Source organism: Ornithodoros turicata, unplaced genomic scaffold (assembly GCF_037126465.1).
Source record: "Ornithodoros turicata isolate Travis unplaced genomic scaffold, ASM3712646v1 Chromosome44, whole genome shotgun sequence".
NCBI classification, from domain to species: domain Eukaryota; kingdom Metazoa; phylum Arthropoda; class Arachnida; order Ixodida; family Argasidae; genus Ornithodoros; species Ornithodoros turicata.
The window spans coordinates 915,564-934,260 of record NW_026999374.1 but is presented as its reverse complement, the minus strand read 5'-3'; positions in this window follow the sequence as shown (position 1 = coordinate 934,260).

Here is an 18,697-nt window from a genome sequence, read left to right as displayed (position 1 = left end):
AATCTACTTTTGTGAGCGAGACATGGCTGTTCAGGAACAGGCCACGACAAAAGTGCGTGTGAGAGGATCGGTGTGACAGCAATCAAGCACCATGTCATGACACCTAACTTGCGTTCAATCGAGAGTGACGTCATCTTAGAGTCACAAGATGCGATAACGTGCTTGCCAAAACACCTAACGCGCGTCCATTTACTCCACATGTACGGCCTGAGGACGTGGCTTCTTTTACAATGCAAAAAAAACAAAAAAACAATGGGTAAACCTATACCGCATCAAAGTGGCATACAGGGTTCGCATGCGTGGCAAATCAAGACACCGGAAAGTCTAGGCCGAGAAACATTTATAGCTAGTACTGTGGACAGTGAGTGCAGAAGAGTGACATTTTCTTAGAAAATTAGTGAAATCATTTGTCGCTGTCATTGCAAAATACTGCTTTTCCGCAGTCTTGTAAATATATCGACATAAACTACCACTTTTGATTACACAAAGTTGTCCCTTTCTTGTACGACATCGACAGGAGGCCCGCCATCCCACGGTACCGGCAGCCGAGCTCCGACAAATACGCACGCAGACTAGGGCCGCGTTTTAATGGTCTAATCGCCAGTGTATGTCTTTTGAAGCAGGATGTTTTTACGTAGAATGAAAGGTCTAACATCTGGCCATGTCCTGGCAAAATATAAATGAAATAAAAAGGGGCCTTTTCGAGAAACGGATGGTCAAAACCCTTGTTTTTTCGAAATATACCTTAACATTTGGCTGTTTCAGCAGGTACCTGTAGGGGGTATACGCACGATATATATACCAGATGAAAGAGCATTAAAAGCTGAGTGAAATGATGCCAAATAGAGTAATGAGGAATATCTACAGTCAGAGAAATCACGCGTCGAAATTGAAACAAAACCGCACGAGAGAGCATATTCGCCATTTTTTATATTATAGAGCGTTGCTCCTGCGCGCCAAAATTTGCGCTTGGACTGCTGGCCTGTAGGCATACTAAAGCATTAAAAAGATTCACTGCAGTATCTTTTAAAACTTCTGAGATATACGCGTGCGAACAGGGCAAAACTGAAACACTCGAATTCAGGGACGGATTTTCTGGATTTTTTTTGCGCGAAAACTATTTCGTATAAATTATTCATTTTACCGCTGTTGGTCATCATGTACGATGAGCTTCTAAATATAAAAAAAAAATAATGAAAATCCAAGAGGTCGATGGGACCTCCCTGCCTGAACTGACGTGAAACCGGCCTCAGGTACTTTCTTCAACGTTCTCTTACTTACATTCAACATTCACTCAACATTCTCTTACATTCTCGTTGGATTTTCTACGCTTAGAATCTCGTCGATGGTTGTTGATGCATTTTATTTCTAATTTCTAATCCACTGCCCCGCCGTTTGCAGGACATAAAGGTAACGAGGTTATTTCTCAAGAAGGCTGCGTGCTTGCCTCAACACAAGGTTCAGCATGCATGGTTAACTCGTCTCAATAAGAAACACTCCTGTCAATGATTTCTTCATTAATAATAACGCGTAAATATTGTTACTTTCTCTCGAACGCATTCGATTGAAGTATTTGGATCACGTTTAGCGATCCTTCATTGCATCTCTGTTCGGTAGAAGATTTGTTCGCTTTATGAGCATGTAGTACGATCCGTAGACTAAGCAAATCGCAACCGGGAAGTCCTCGCCCACACGGTGAATGTTATTGAAATATGAACGACATCGATTTCCTTTCGAAGCGTTTCGGAAACAATTTGTACAGAGTCTCGTTTGCATCCGCTTCCTACATATCTCCTCATCATTACTGTAGAAGGCCACGTATTGGAAGGACATCCTGTGGTAGATCTGAATGAGAAGCAGTTTGCTTTTAAAGGAAACCGATTGTACACTCCCACTACCGCTGTTCAGATAATTGGCGCAAAAGGGTGCAATGACTGCCACGTGTGCTGTATAGAGAGAAGTCCTACACCGGAAACCTCCGGCTTTGCTGTCTTATTTAAAATTATCCCCATGTTCAATATTGTCGTTATAATAAACTTTGCTGCGTTTACAGTCCAGTCTTATAGAACGCCACAAAACCCGTCCTTATAAAAATGTAGGCGGCAAGCCACTTGAGCAGCGGGAGCGTCGTTGCTAGGAAACAAGTATCTCGCAACGTAACGTAGGAAACATTCATCCTCTACGATGCTTGATTTCAGCCACAGAAAAGCTGCATCAGAATTGCAAGTGTATATGACCATGCTTGAACGTATCTTGAGTTCGTACTTGAAACATGCATAATATTTTAAATACTTTTCCCGATATTTTAGTATCTACTCCATACTTTTTGCGACAAGTATTTTTGAGGCATTTAACGTACTTTCTTCGGTACTCAGAATACTTTCCTCGCTCATCGTATGCAGTATACCGCAGTGTTTTCAGATCTACCATAGCAATAAATACGGGCAACCGGACGTTGCATATATTTTTTGTATTATTATTATTAGTATTGTTGTAGTAGTGTATATATATTTGTAGTATTAGATTAGAAGCTTAGGAGGGCGGTTGACCACGAGAATGAAATAAGCAGGAAAAATCAGAAGACGACAAAGAGCTTACAGGAAAACACAAAGGGGAGTTTATTAACACATATAGGGATAGGGGTCCACGTTTCGGCAGTCAGCGCTGCCTTCGACGGGACTGGCAAAGTCCCGTCCCTATCCCTATATGTGCTAATAAACTCCCCTTTGTGTTTTCCTGTAAGCTCTTTGTCGTCTTCTGATTTTTCCTGCTTATTTGTAGTATTATATATATTGTATAAGTACTTTCACGTAATCGGTTCCAACAAATGTCAGGGCATGTTCTCATACTGATAATCCCAACCAATGACACGTGCGTCGAAATCTACTCATCCGACTGCTCCCTCTTTCAGGATAAACGGTATTTCCGTTAACGATATTTCTGGAAAGGATGTTTCTGAGAAACGATGTATACACTATTTACACAGAGAGAAGAAAAGAAACGGGCAGGAACGCTTTATTACAATTAACACAAACCAGACCTTCGTGCAGAGCCTGTACCGTTCGTCAGGTCAAAGAGTAGCCATACAACTGGACGTATGTACAAGTAGAGAAGGAGGGAAAGATGGAAATATCTAAGGGAAATAGAAGAACAAAACACTAACGAAGACACTGTTCTAGCTAGCCGAGGAGGCTGAAAATATAATAAGTAAAGTGGGGAATCAGATCAGCAACTACAACACATGTGTCACAGACCTACATAGGACAGGGGAAAATTTACAGCGCAGACAGCCGAAAAACGCAAGGCGACCCTCCAGATCCTCCCTCTCCAGGCAGCACAATGCACTGAAAGTCGAGTGCAGTGGGGGTGGACGGTATGTGTCTTCTCAATGTGCTTTAGCGTCACGGGTCTGTTCAAGACCTTCCACACCCATTGCACATTCTGTCCACACCCATTGCACTCGACTTTCAGTACATTGTGCTGCCTGGGTCCCGGGTTTCGGGGAAGGCACAAGGTCGCTCTGCGGTCTCCAGCCGGCAGCGCTGTCGGACACCCCTCCTTCAACATCCCCATTTCCTGGACTACGGAAGGACGACTTATTTGATAGATAATTGGAAATTGAACAACTGTAATGGGCCAGCGTATATGTTTAACCTATGTGGCTGAAGGGAGCAAAGGTTAGGTAGGGTTCGCGATTTTTTTTTTCATTTTATGCCATTTTCACATTCGTGTTCAAGGAGTACAATTGATAGATGAGTATTAAATTCCTGTCCCTATGCATTAAAGTGTACTGATACAGGGGCGGGGCTATATTGGAGTTTGGGCCACAAAATATTTCTCGCATGGAGTTTCATGTTTCACCAATACACTGGATGTTGCGTTTTTCGCACATAATCAAGGACCATGAATTAAACCAATTGCAGTGCAAAGAGTGTCGGGTCTTGAATGTAGAGGAATTTGCCTTACTAGGGAACGCGTGTTTTATTGCAAGGAGAGGAACCGTGTTGCTGACGATTCAGGGCGCGGAGTTTTAGGGATGCTGCGAATACTGCGAGACCTGCGGAAAGTTAGAATCGGCGTTATGCAAAATTAACTTGGCATCTGGCAACAACGAGCCCCGAGGCTTCGTCGGCTATCTTGGTTGTGTCGAACCTCCGGTAAACGTGCGTTGTGTTTGTCTGCTCTACGATGACGACCGCGGTCGCGTTTCCCATCTTTTGGTCATGACACGTAGAAAAGCGTCCTGCAGAAAAATACTGCCCTGTTTGTCAGATGACACAGTAGCAGGTCTGTGTACAGTGGCACTGCCGTCGTCTCGGCAACACTGGGGAAATCACCGTCGAGGCGTACGGCCAGCCTTCGTCGGTATTTACAAACACCTGTCACATCAGGTACACAATGCTCCCCGTGCTCTCGTAAGGTTGAACGTCTAGTTGATGACCGCGCGAGAAAGTGCACGCAGTCGCGCGAGCGTTGCGCGCTCTTTGTACGACCTAGCGAATATACGTAGCTCAATAGCCTGCTTGACTCGCGCAAAATGCGGTTCCCAAAACGTTGAAGGCATGATTTCGGTGCACATTGCACCCGTGGGGTGGTTACATACTATTCATTATCATGCGATACGTGTGGTGTAATGAGATGATTGATATAATGAGCAAGTAGAAAATTTCTTCACTTTACTCTGCTCTTTTACAGTCATGGCATCATCTATGCTCGGGCAGCTTGTTACCGAAGCCAGAACAAAAATGGCCTGCCATATCAAGTGCAGCTGAAATTTGAGAGCTGCTCAGTCACTGATGCATGTTTTGCGTGCCCCATTGGAAAAGACAGTCCATGCAGTCATATCCTTGCAACGCTACGACTGCTTATTTTGCTAAAGAGAATGGACTTGAAGGAGGCAACACCGGAGTTTGCGTGCACAGAGCTTCCTCAACTGTGGAGGCGTCCTCGTCGTCAGCATATTGGATCGATGAGGGTACAAGATCTGGAATGGAGGAACCCCCGTGAGCCAATGCCAGTACGGCTATTCGACGCACGAGCTGGGAATCCGGAGCCACAGCACCAGCTGGCTTCTTTACAGAAATTGGGAGGACGTCAAGCTGACCCGGGGAACCACGACTTCGCTGCTGTCCTGCGAGCTGCAAGGAGTCCTTTCAGCAACATCCTTGCTCGCCGATGACCTACCAACCAGCAAGTCTTCCTGCAAACTTTAAGGCATGGATTACTGCTGACATCTCAGCAGGGTCCAGTAAGATCAATTTTGTTCCGGAACTGTCTCTCTTATGCGGAGCAACACGGTATGTGTTTCCTGACGGATTCACCATAGAAGAACGAAACATACTGATTGTAACCCTTCAGAGATCACACGTGTACTTACATTGTCGAGATTGTACAGATAACTACAACAAACACAATTCAGTGAAAGGAAATCGTCTACACTTTGCATGGAGGCACTGGAATGGTTATTCAGCTGGCTGTAGGACTCAAACCACACATTCCATGGTAGCCGTCAAGGACTGTACTTTTTAACAACCTGGCACCTCCCGAACAGGAGTCACTTGGAGGGACAAGCAAATGTTATCGCTCCCTCATACATGTTCCACTCTACCACATCGTTATTTTTTTTTGCACACACCACGCAGGGCCCATGTGCATAGAACCTTGTGACTGCTCTCAGTCTCAATAGCCTGGCACAAGAAACCTCGCAGAGACAGGACGTGAGTAGACAAACGAAGCCCGCTGTTAGTATACTCACGTCCTGTCTCTGCGATGTTTCTTGTGTCTGTATGTAACAACTCGCCCACACCGTTGCTTTCACTCAATAGCCTGGGTAGTGGTTTCTACAAAGGCTATAATGAACATCGCAACATTCTCAATGTTCTATGCAAGTAGGCCGGAAGACGATGCGATGACACCTAAGTTTTCTTTGTTCAAGCCTTAAACCCAGCTTTCCGGTTTGTGTTCCCAGTGTAAAAAATCGCTCTTCGCAATGCCAGGTCCACTACTGATATTCACTCGTGTTTCTGCTTTTGCCAGGATATCAGTGTATCACTGGAAGAGCCCGTGGAGCTGGAACTAAACTCAAGGCAGCAAGCACTTAGCCCATGCTGGCACCAAGGGCGCCTATACACAGACTCACAGCATCGTGCTTTGGTCAAGTGTCAAGGAGAACAGAATGCCGTTAACGGAATGTAAGTGGGCTGATTTTGTAGTGTTTTCTAAAAAGTGGATTGCCATTGAGCGCATCAGATTTCACGAACATGCATGGAAAGATATGAAGTCAAAACTTGACAAGTTTTAGTTCTCACACATGCTGCCCTACCTTGTAAAGCACAAATAGAATCTGCCCTAGCTTTGACTGACTGCTGCGTTCTGTGTTGTGATCACGACTGAAGTCCCGGAATACTAGTCACTACAATGTGTACAGCAGTCAAATATTAGCCCTTTTATTCATTTTGCTGCTCTGTGCAATGCTTTGTACAGTCAAAACCCTTTAGCCCTCTTATTCATTTTGCTGCTCTGTGCAATGCTTTGTACAGTCAAAACCCTTTAGCCCTTTTATTCATTTTCCTGCTCTCTGTAAAATTTTGTACAGTCAAAACTCGTTAGCCCCTTTATTCATTTTGCTGCTTTGTTCAGTATTTTGTACAGTCAAAACCCTTTAGCCCTTTTATTCATTTTCCTGCTCTGTGCAATGTTTTGTACAGTCAAAACTATTTAGCCCATTATTCATTTTGCTGCTTTGTGCAGTATTTTGTACAGTCAAAACTATTTAGACCTTGTATTCATTTTGCTGCTTTGTGCAATATTTTGTATGGTCAAAACTCTTTAGCCCCTTTATTCATTTTGCTGCTTTGTGCAATAGTTTGTAGAGTAAAAACTCTGTAGCCCCTTAGTTCGTTTTCCTGCTCTGTGCAATATTTTGTACAGTCAAAACTCGTTAGTCCTTTTATTCATTTTGCTGCTCTCTGCAAAATTTTGTACAGTCAAAACCCTTTAGCCCTCTTATTCATTTTGCTGCTCTGTGCAATGCTTTGTACAGTCAAAACCCTTTAGCCCTTTTATTCATTTTCCTGCTCTCTGTAAAATTTTGTACAGTCAAAACTCGTTAGCCCCTTTATTCATTTTGCTGCTTTGTTCAGTATTTTGTACAGTCAAAACCCTTTAGCCCTTTTATTCATTTTCCTGCTCTGTGCAATGTTTTGTACAGTCAAAACTATTTAGCCCATTATTCATTTTGCTGCTTTGTGCAGTATTTTGTACAGTCAAAACTATTTAGACCTTGTATTCATTTTGCTGCTTTGTGCAATATTTTGTATGGTCAAAACTCTTTAGCCCCTTTATTCATTTTGCTGCTTTGTGCAATAGTTTCTAGAGTAAAAACTCTGTAGCCCCTTAGTTCGTTTTCCTGCTCTGTGCAATATTTTGTACAGTCAAAACTCGTTAGTCCTTTTATTCATTTTGCTGCTCTCTGCAAAATTTTGTACAGTCAAAACCCTTTAGCCCTCTTATTCATTTTGCTGCTCTGTGCAATGCTTTGTACAGTCAAAACCCTTTAGCCCTTTTATTCATTTTCCTGCTCTCTGTAAAATTTTGTACAGTCAAAACTATTTAGCCCATTATTCATTTTGCTGCTTTGTGCAATATTTTGTACAGTCAAAACTCTTTAGCCCCTTATCCATTTTGATGCTTTGTGCAATAGTTTGTACAGTCAAAACTCCCTGTAGCCCCTTAGTTCATTTTCCTGCTCTCTGCAAAATTTTGTACAGTCAAAACCCTTTAGCCCCTCTATTGATTTTGCTGCTTTGTGCAGTCATTTGTACAGTCAAAACTCTTTAGTCCTTTTATTCATTTTGTTTACTCATATTGTTTGTTTACTCATGTTGTTTATTCATATGTTTACAATTCAAGCGTGCCACAATCCCAGCTGTGGACGGCCGTTTCGAGCTTCTTGGCTCTCATCGGCACAGCATAGGGCACCCTACAGCAGCGGCACCCTACGCTGTGCCGATGAGAGCCAAGAAGCTCGAAACGGCCGTCCACAGCTGGGATTGTGGCACGCTTGAATTGTAAACATATGCCTCACGTGCAGCCATGGAGCATTTGCTCATTTTTGTATTTGTATATGTATATATATATATATATTGCCATTAACAGCACTACCCCGTTGTCACATTCTCATAGATCAGAGTTAGACAAATTCCTCCAAAAGAAAAACATCCACCTGAAGCTCCAAAAGCAAAAGAAATTATTTAGAGACAAAATCGATTGCCCTCCAACTCATAATACTTCCACAGATTCGGCACCCCCTAATTCCGAAGCCCGTAGCAATACTTCACAACTACGTCCAGATACCCCGTTAGACAGCAACAGCCAGTTTGCTCCCGACATCCCCACACTAACCAAATGTAGCGTAGTTAACCTTTCTTCCCGTGACCTTACACCCGCGGAAATCTCTCTACTGGAGAAGGGATTATCGTTTTGTCCCAATAACAGTAAAATCGATGAATATCAGCTACATCTGGATCTTGACAACTTTGCGCGGCGACTACGCCTTACGGAATACTTCTACGACAAACCGCAATCAAACCTAAATCCTTTCCGTATAAAATCCGATTTTACTCCCAACCCGAACCGAGATAAAAGTCTTGATATGTATATCAAAGCTGTTCAGAAAGATATTCTCAGTACTTATGCAAGCTCAAACAATCGGAAATTCCGGCACAATCTTACGAAAGCAGAACAGCAAAGCTTGTCCGCGCTAGAAAGCAACGAAGGTATCATCATCAAACAGGCTGATAAAGGAGGTGCCATAGTCGTAATGGATAAGCAAGCTTACGTGGCGGAAGGACTCCGTCAACTTAATTGTGCAGACTTTTACAAACCTCTCGAATCCGACCCCACTAATGAAATTGCCGCAGATATATGTAAAACACTAAAACGGTTAAAGACCACTAAGAAAATTGGCGATGCGCTCTACGAATACTTACTTCCTAAAGACCCTAAACCAGGCCGATTTTACATGCTCCCTAAGATACATAAACCAGGCAATCCCGGAAGACCAATTGTGTCCAGTAACGGTACCGCTACAGAAAATATATCGTCCTTCGTCGATCACGTTCTCAAATCTATCCCCCCTAAATTACCTTCCTACGTCAAAGATACCAACCATTTCCTTCAAACTGTATCGCAAGTAACCGTTCCCTCAAGCTGTCTCTTGGCAACGTTAGACGTCACGTCCCTTTACACTAATATTCCCCACGCAGATGGTATAGCAGCGGCCGTTTCAGCATACAAAAATCAACCTGACCAGCCGTATGATCCTACTGTCCTCACCGAACTGCTAACACTGATTTTGACCTCCAATAACCTTGAATTTGATAACAAGCACTATCTGCAAGTTAACGGGACAGCTATGGGCACGAGAATGGCCCCCAACTATGCAAATATCTTCATGGCATCCCTGGAGGAAACATTTCTCGAATGTTCCGTGTTGAAACCACTTGTGTACAAGAGATTTTTAGATGATATTTTTATCATATGGCCTCATTCTGAAAGTGACCTTCTCACGTTCATCAACCGGTTCAACCAAATTCACCCTAACATTCAATTTACCTCCCACTACTCCGCCTCCACTGTTACCTTCTTGGATGTGGAAGTCAAGTTACAAAACGGCGGCATCTCAACCAACTTATACCGGAAGCCTACAGATGCTCAGCAATACTTATCGTTCCGCAGTTGCCATCCAAGGCATACTAAGTTAGCCATACCTTATAGTCAGGCATTGCGCTACCGCAGAATATGCACTAACGATGCCGAACTAGACAACCATCTCCAACGACTAGAACAAACCTTCATTGATCGTGAATACCCGGACAAACTTGTTAAAGACGCTATAGCCAGAGCAAGATCCACAGATCGCCAACAATTGCTCCAAAGATCTCCTCGAGCCAATGGAAATTCTGCAGTAAATCTCACTGTCACATTCAATGGCAGCGTTCCTAACATTAGCCGGATACTCAACCGCCACTACACAATTCTTTCACAATCTGATCGGATGAAAGAAATATTCTCACAGCCACCGCGCGTAAGTTATCGCCGGGCGCGGAACATCCAAGACAGACTAGTAAATGCCAAAATTAACAAACTTCCAGAAAATAACATTGGTTGCCACCCTTGTAATGCAACTAGATGCCAAATTTGTAAATCAATGCAAGCCGCTAACTCTGCAGATAGTACCAATTCTAATTATCGGGTCAACATTAATGGCGACTTTAACTGTAATTCTTCCAATGTTGTCTATCTTCTTCAATGTAATGAATGCAACGCCCAATATATCGGACAGACAGCTACTTCATTTAGAACGCGATTCAATAACCACAAATCTGACGTCGCGAAGAAACCTAATCTGCCAGTGTCGCGCCATTTCAGTAAACCAGGACACTCAATCACCAATATATCTATTTTCATCCTGCAGTCAGGCTTTCTTTCCCAGCGGCTCAGGGAACAGCGCGAGTCTTATCTCATTCATAAATTCCAGTGTCAGATAAACGAAGATCCAGGAATCCTTTCTACTATTCGCAACCTGCATTCCTAATCCAGCACAATACATACACTCTTTTGTCTCTTTTTCAGGCTCACGGGTATTTCCTCAAGGTCCTGCTGCACAGACCCGGTCATTCCCCTCTCACTTAGTCACCAACCTATGTTAGTCATGACAAAAGCGCATGCGCTGCTCTCTTTCCCTTGTACATAACCCTCTCCCATATATAAAGCTTGTTCTTGTCACCAAACCCCAGTCCCGTCGAAGGCAGCGCTGACTGCCGAAACGTCGACCCCTATCCCTATATGTGTTAATAAACTCCCCTTTGTGTTTTCCTGTAAGCTCTTTGTCGTCTTCTGATTTTTCCTGCTTATTTCATTCTCGTGGTCAACCGCCCTCCTAAGCTTCTAATCTATATATATATATATATATATATATATATATAGTTGAAATAAATGGGAGACAGAAGACGAAAGTAGGGGAAGTAACAAAAAAGGGGTTTATTAAAACTTAAAAATCATAAAAGTTAGGGAGGATGTCTACGTTACGGCGGAAGCTCCGCCTTCTTCGGGACAAAAGAGCTAAATGTGGCCACGAGGCTGATAAGGGGCTTGAGAATGACGTGGTCGGTTGGGGGAAATTCCCGCCACCTGGCGATTGTCAATTGAGGACATTCCAGAGCGTTTTCGTGTCAGGTCCAGGAGTGGGGTCATCGTCCTTGTGGGTCAGTGGGCCACTGACCCACAAGGATGATGACCCCACTCCTGGACCTCTGACCGGAAATCAGAAGACCCAGGTTCGATACCTGGCGTCAGCACCTCCTTTCTCTGAGTTGTTTCCATTAGATAACAGGAGAAAAGTACCCATCTATCATCAGACGCTCGCCACACGCTTTGTACCATGGCATGTCACCCCTCTTGCAGGGGTCGAATCCCGGCCCTCAGTTTTGGGGGAGAGGGAAATTCTATGTATACACTGACGTTTGGGGGGGGGGGCGCCCAACCGCACCCCTTGGATCTGCCACTGCCTTTGGGTCGTCAAGCGTATTCGTAATGCAACATTTCTTGAAAGGCTTGTCACCATGATTCCCGTTTTCTTCGGTGTTGTTGGGGGATAATACTGGAACTATTGCGGCAAGTCACAATAAGTGCACTAGCCCACTTCCATCTGCCACTAGGCAGTCGCACCGATGAGGGAAAATACACTGCTCGCGCGTTCCATAAACTTTTGTCCAGCACTGTATACATACAACACGATAGGTGCTGTTGTGTCTGTTTGGAATGTGTGGGGCTCTTGCTGAAAATATTCTGAAATGTCAATTTTTACGGAAGGTCTGCATGGGCGGCAACACAACCAAATTGGTGCTCATACACTGCAGCCACCCTAAACAACTGGCCTGATATGCTCCAAACGACGGTCAGACCTATGAGGTTTATTTATTTATATATATTTCTTTTTTTGCTCGCTGAATATTTGTTGTACATTCTATTCGGGGCAGTTATGTATGCTATAGTGATGCCAGCCAAACCAACTTGATGGAAGATACAGAAGTCTTACTTATTGCCTTCTCTCCCTGCTATGTGGACGTATAAAGTGAGAATTCGTCTGCAATTCTCCATTCTGCGAATTCAAGAACTCGCATATGACTGGAGCTCACTTGGAACTTATTGACCTGGGACCGCTTGCACGAAACTTCCGCTAGGATCCTAATCGTGAGGAATTTCCTTTTGCACAGCCTCGCTAGTGCTATTCTGTCGTGCTACTGACGCAAACTTTCCTATCAGCGAAATGCACCGTGCCAAAAGCGCTGTGCCGAAGGAAATGCCTCAAGGGTAGGGTCCTAGCAGAACTTTCGTGCAAGCGGGCCCTGAGACTGTAGTAAAAAAACATGCTTTCCAGAAAACCAGTCTTGAGAAAGACATATATTAGACAGCTCTTCGCTTTGCTAAAAGTTTTCCCCATCTAGTACACGGGGACATTCAATCACAACTCAGAGACGACGGTGGTTCGTTTCCATGGTTACGACCGCTGAAAGCACGTTCGTGATTGGCTGCCGCCGTTGAAAACACGGTCCTGATGACTGGCTGACTCTTGGTTGTTACGTCACATGGGCCGCCACTTGAAGCCAGGAATGGCTGGACGCTGCTATTGGTTCGTGAGTGTGACGTCACTTTGCATTACTCCCGCAGTTGGACTATGACCTACTAGATTATAACGACCCTGTCGTAGGCACCTCTTCCTTGCGCCGCATTTTTGGAAGGTAGCGGTGGCGCTACTCATCGTCCCAGTTATTGCTTCTTCACCTTTTCACCTTGTACAATGCTTTGTACTTCAGCTTGCCTTAGTATTTCTGTACAAGCGCTGTACAAGTTTCATGCTGAGGTTCATCATTCTACACGTTTTCGTAGGACTTATTGCTGTCGTCTGCTACGGGAGTCGTACATACGCTACTGCGCGTTCAGAATTCAAATTTCCATCGTCCAATCGTGATGCGGATGGCTGGATGGATAACGGCCCTCCCTTTGCATCGGGCGGTAGCGTACGGCACCTAGCCCGTTAATATAAAAATAAAGTTACAAATTCGTTGAGTCATAAAGTATTTGGCATTTTTTTGTATTTAGTATTTAATAAAATCCTATTAGTTATTTCTCTTCCTATGCCACCAGTCATTCAATCGAGATTTGGTCGCCGCCACCGCGTCTTGGTCCACCCCTCCCCGTTATTTTCAAAACCGAAGGTCTCGTGTGTCCCACAGCTCAACACCCTCTTTGGTGACGGGTTGAGTCCCCTACATCTCAAGATGACATGTTCCGCTGTTTCATCTTCCCCCTCTGTGCACCAGCTACATCTTGTGTCGATATCCCGTTGGAATTTCGCCGTAATGAGTTTTGGTCCGTAACAGACCCGTTCTTGCCTCAAACAATAAAGTGCTCCCGTACGAATTATTACAAACAGTTTCTCGATCTCGGTCTTTCCTTCACTGTACATCTGTAGTGCTGGTTTCCCCTTCATACGTTCCTGTCATTTTCTTGTCTCAGCTTCCATGACCCTGGTTCTCGTACTCTTCTTATCCTCCTCTTTGGTGCATGTAAGATATCTGGCTGTAAGCATTCTCATTCTCCTCCCCAACCGAGTGCCAATATTTTGAAGGTATATGTAAGACAGTGTCTTCCTTGACCAGCTGTTTTCCCACAACCAAAGCAAAGCCAATCGAAACCCCAGGGAAAGTGACCAGGAAGCAGCACACGGGAAACCACCTAGCGGCAGCCAAGTTCTTTGCGTCTGTGGTCTTTTTTTTCTTTAATTTTATTTTCTTCTTTTCGTTTTTTTTTCCGCCTGCGGCACCTCAAGGTGCCTGCCCTGTGTCGAAAGAGATTAGGCGAACCTGACAGGGAACCTCATAGGGGTTGCTGATTATGACATGGTCGTTATAATCTAGCAGGTCGTGAGTTGGACTTGGACCGTCGCTCGAGAAACCTGAGAATGTGCCCGTTCGCAATGCAGTGTTCGTGACACGGCCTTTGGAGGCGGCTGTTGACGGCTATTCATATATTCTATTTTCAGTGAAATGAATACAAATGAACATTCATCACGCCGTTGCAAACTTATGCTATGCTGTAAATGGGGATTGACACACTTTGTGTTCTGTTCACTTGGTCCTACATCCTTTTCTTCAGTCTCCCGGATTTCTGTCACCGTATTCTTTGTACGTGCCCTCGTGTGCCTTCAGGCTATAGCAGTTTTCCCAAGGTCCGGACAGCGCAAACGAATGTCCATGGAGGCAGACTGTAGTGACCCGTGCCATAGCCTTCTATATATGGAAGTACATTGGAGGAAGTGGCGTGGCCACGGGGGGGCTAGGGGGAGCTCGAGCCCCCCCTACCTGCCACGGACCGACCAACGCAAATCGTGCGACTCCGAGGAGAAAATAATATATGTTGGGACCAGTGTGACGATAGCGAAAGTTCTTGCAGGCCATGGCGTCTATCTAAGCAGCACTCTTGAATGGTTTTTAAAGTAGAGCTTTTCAAAATACTTCAAATCCCGTGACACCGCCTCATTTGTCATGACAGCCTACATGTAATCGTATTGTGAACGCCCAAATCTTTTTTTTATACTCATTTTGCGGTGTGCACAAGTATGTGTGTGTTGTCGCACCCAGGATCAGCGGGTGGGGTGGGGGGGGGGCGAGTTTTCGTATCGAGTCCCCCCTACCTTGGAGGTCTCGCTACGCCACTGATTGGAGGCTATATGCCCGTGCGCTCTACGAAATGCCGCGCAAATTCAAACACTGTCCAGGTTTCTCGTAAAAGTGACATAAAATCCCTTTTGTACAAAACTTCCACTGATGTTAACATTGCCTTGAGCTTAGCTTGCCTGCTTCTACTATGTTCATCGAGACTTCCACTACTCGCTCTCTCATATGGTGAAACGTGAACTGCAGTCTGGATTCGCCTTGGATTATGGACGATTTGGCTGCCATTTACCGTACTGCAATACGCTTATGGTGCAAAAAACAAAACAAAAAACGCCATAATATATCTTTGATATAATAATAATAACCTTTATTCACAACTCTCGTGGATGGGAGTTGGGACAAAAAAAAACAACCTAAAGGACTCAACAAGGGCCCCAACACCCGGCAGCATTATAAATACACAAATAATAAACATATTTAGAAACCTATGTAAAAATCATAGGGTGCAGCTCAAAAAGAACAGACCGAAAGGAACAAAAAAAAAAAGACATTCCGCAATTACACGAGCAATATACCCCAGTATAGTGTCCAAACGAGTTCATTATTAATCAAAATAGATAGTAATCAAATAATTCTCCTTTCGATAATAAACATAGCTCGTACTTGCTATTGAGCAACTTGACTGCATTATATTGTAATGTTTGGTGGCCATATGATGTTCTAAATTGTGGTACCACGTAACATATTGGGTGACAATAATTGAACGTGTGGCTTTTAGAATGTAGATCGTTCATAGTTAGAAAATATGTGAGGTTGTTTTTTACGGATCTGGTTTAACATAGCGAGAGTCTCTAGTTGTACAAGCTGTGGATTTTAATTATTTTGTGCTTTTCAAATAGGCCCCTAGCTGAGTATAACGTATATTTTCAAAAGCGCGCAGGAATTTCTTCTGAAGCGTTAAAAGATTCAATAGAGATATAATTGTTACATATCTTATGAGAATGTATGGCACCCCACTGCGTAGTATATCACATTCCTGAAAGAGCACATTTATAGATTTATAGCAATAATATGTGCATGTTTGAGAACATCCCGTGAATATCCAAATATCCCGAAGTTGCGTCTCTGGGACGTTCGTGGAATGTGGAAAAAGTGGGACAAACCATAGTCGCCAGGACATACATGCGACGTCTACGGGCTCTCTGCAATGGTCCATGGGATAGATATCCAAACATCCAATTTGGGATATCAGGCGGACATCTCCTGGATATCTATGGTTTACCGGGGTCTTCCACTACAAATTGCCTGGGTTCGCACTGTGGGACACCATGACCACCACTGAAGTTATTCAGGCGAATGGACTGACTGCATCTCTCATTCGAATGGTATCTGCGACTGCTCTCTCTCTTTCTCTGTTATCCAGTTGGAGAGGAACCGCAGCTACCGACGTGAAAGATGTTTGGTAGGCCAAGGTTCCCAATAACGTTACGATTAGCCTTGGCACGGGAGCTCGCGGCGATCCTTGGCCAGGTTGTGCATTAACTGTGCGTTATGGAATAACCCACAGCTTCAGGGGCCCTGAGATGGTGTTCGATTACATAGACCCGAGACTAGGGCCCCCCAAACCTTGGAGCGGCCTGTCCATCTGAATATCTGTACTACTGTACTCTCGTACAAACCCCATCCGACCGGACCTGGAGCGTCAGAAGAACTTTGCTCCCCGACTCCAGGTTCGCCTTGACCTCCGATGTGAGCGTAACCATGCTCTCGTAAGAACCCTGATCCAAAGCTCGGTTTACGAGAGATTTTAGAGACATTGGGTGACTACATGAAAGAGCTTTGATAGCGCGCATGCAGCAAAAACGGTTTTCGTATTTCCCTTTCCAGTGATCCAGATGCTGAACTGACTGTACCCCACTGACGTACCCCGTCGGCAACAAAAGTATCATGCAGCATCGAGCTAGAGTCACTATAAATAGAGGTACAGAGTATCGGATTCCTTTTCCTCGCCGGAGCCGCCGTTCGGTGTCCGCGATTGGGCCGATCGTGTCACGTGGTTTCTCCTTCCAAGAACGCGCCGTACATGTTGGGTCACCACCACGCAAAACCGATTTCTTGGGTTGCGAGTTGGATCGACTGCGCATTCTTCTGCACCTGAGAAGGGGGAGATTAGCGTCTCATTGCTAGGCGACGCAGCCGCGCCTGATACAAAATGGCGGACTCGCTGGTCGGCGTGGCTGAGTGTCGCTACTCTGCTCCCTATTTAGTGACTCTACATCGAGCTGCTGCAGCGTGCCGCGTAGGGTCGTCATCTTGGATCGGGAGCCCATCGAGTGTCTTCCAATGTCCACTCCTGGGATGTCATTAAAGTGCCACTACCAACTATACGAACCTAATCTCGTGCCTTCAAAATCCTATCAGTTATGTTGCTGAAATCTTCTTGTCACACTTTACATTCCTGCAAAATGGTTTGGCTCTACGTGAGCCGAAAGCTAGAGAAAATTGTTATTATTAAGAACTCTGACGTCATGTTAGGCTCTAACGGAGCGCCTTGCTCTCATCTGGCAACGTTGTTGCACTTCGCGTACTCCGCGGGGGGGCACAGTTTCTTCACTCACAGGAGGCCCACGTGACATATCCTCCGACCGCTCCGACCATCGTGAAAACACAAAGGAGGGAGAAGACATCTCTTCCATCTTTCAATCAGCGTCACGTGACTTCACCATGTGAACCTCCCCAGACGCCGGCGTCGTTGCTAGGAGACGAGTGCCCTCTCCAGAACATGACATCATTGCAATTTGTGGGCTTATGATTACTGCACCCGCTCCTCGTGTCATCGAAACTTGTGGAGGCTCAGCAGATCTTGAAAAGCTGACGGAAATGCACAGGATTCGTACAGGATTGAAATTGTGCCTATAGAATCCTTGAGGCACCGATTTTTTTATGGACAAAATCAGATTAACTGTGTTTTCCAGAGTCCGGAGCAGTATTTAACAAATTGTAATGCATTCTACGACAGATGCTCGTGACACAAAAGGTAATTTTCGGGAGTTTCGTTATAAGTTGAAAGATGAACGTCACTGAAAAAGTAAGTGAGCCAGCTGTAGAACCCGAACCCACATCTTCACAATTTGAGGCTTTGTTCGTATTTGTCCTTTCCGTATTTGTTCTTCCAGCCTTAGAACATCTGTTCTCTCATGTTGGTTATAAGTTGTTACATCTTGCAGAATATACACATATATTTTTAAGTTCTTCGGGTTGATTTATTTATTTATTTCATCAGCTGCAGACGTAGGGCAAAAATAAGTAAAAATAGAGCAGTGTTTGTCACGATAATAATGAAAGAAAGGGGAATAATTTATTCGTCGAAATAAACCCTGGTTGGCAGTTTAGAGCCTGCGTGGTGTCATAATGCATGGCATCTACAGTGTATTGAGGCAGATGTAGACAGAACATCCGACGGACATTTCTACATGTGTTTCAGACATACACCCAGTAGAGGGGAAAACATCCACCTCCGCAACGTGATCTTGACAAGCATTTGATTCGTACGTCTTTTCAGCGTATAGTGGACATATCTGGACATCTTATGGACACACTAAATGTCCTAATCAAATCATCCCTTGTACGTCTAAAGGACATCTGTGCTCTACTGGGCCCTGAACTCGGTCCAGGACGTATAATAACCCTCTGCCCCTCACTCCTTCTTGCTGTCCTTTCTCCATCTGTGTTGAAGTTGAAGACACCCAACAGAAAAGAATCTGCAGCACTTGTACAGCTCCTGTCCCAAGTGTGTCGTGCTCACTTACTAGGGCACAGGTCCGTGATCTGCTGGTCCTCCGGCTGGTGTGTGTTTGTGCTGTGGCTGAACTCTGTAGGAGAGGGGTCGCATTTCCTCATGCCCATGAAGGTCCACTTCCAGCAACCCTGGAGGTTTGTGCTCTACCTCAAGTTTA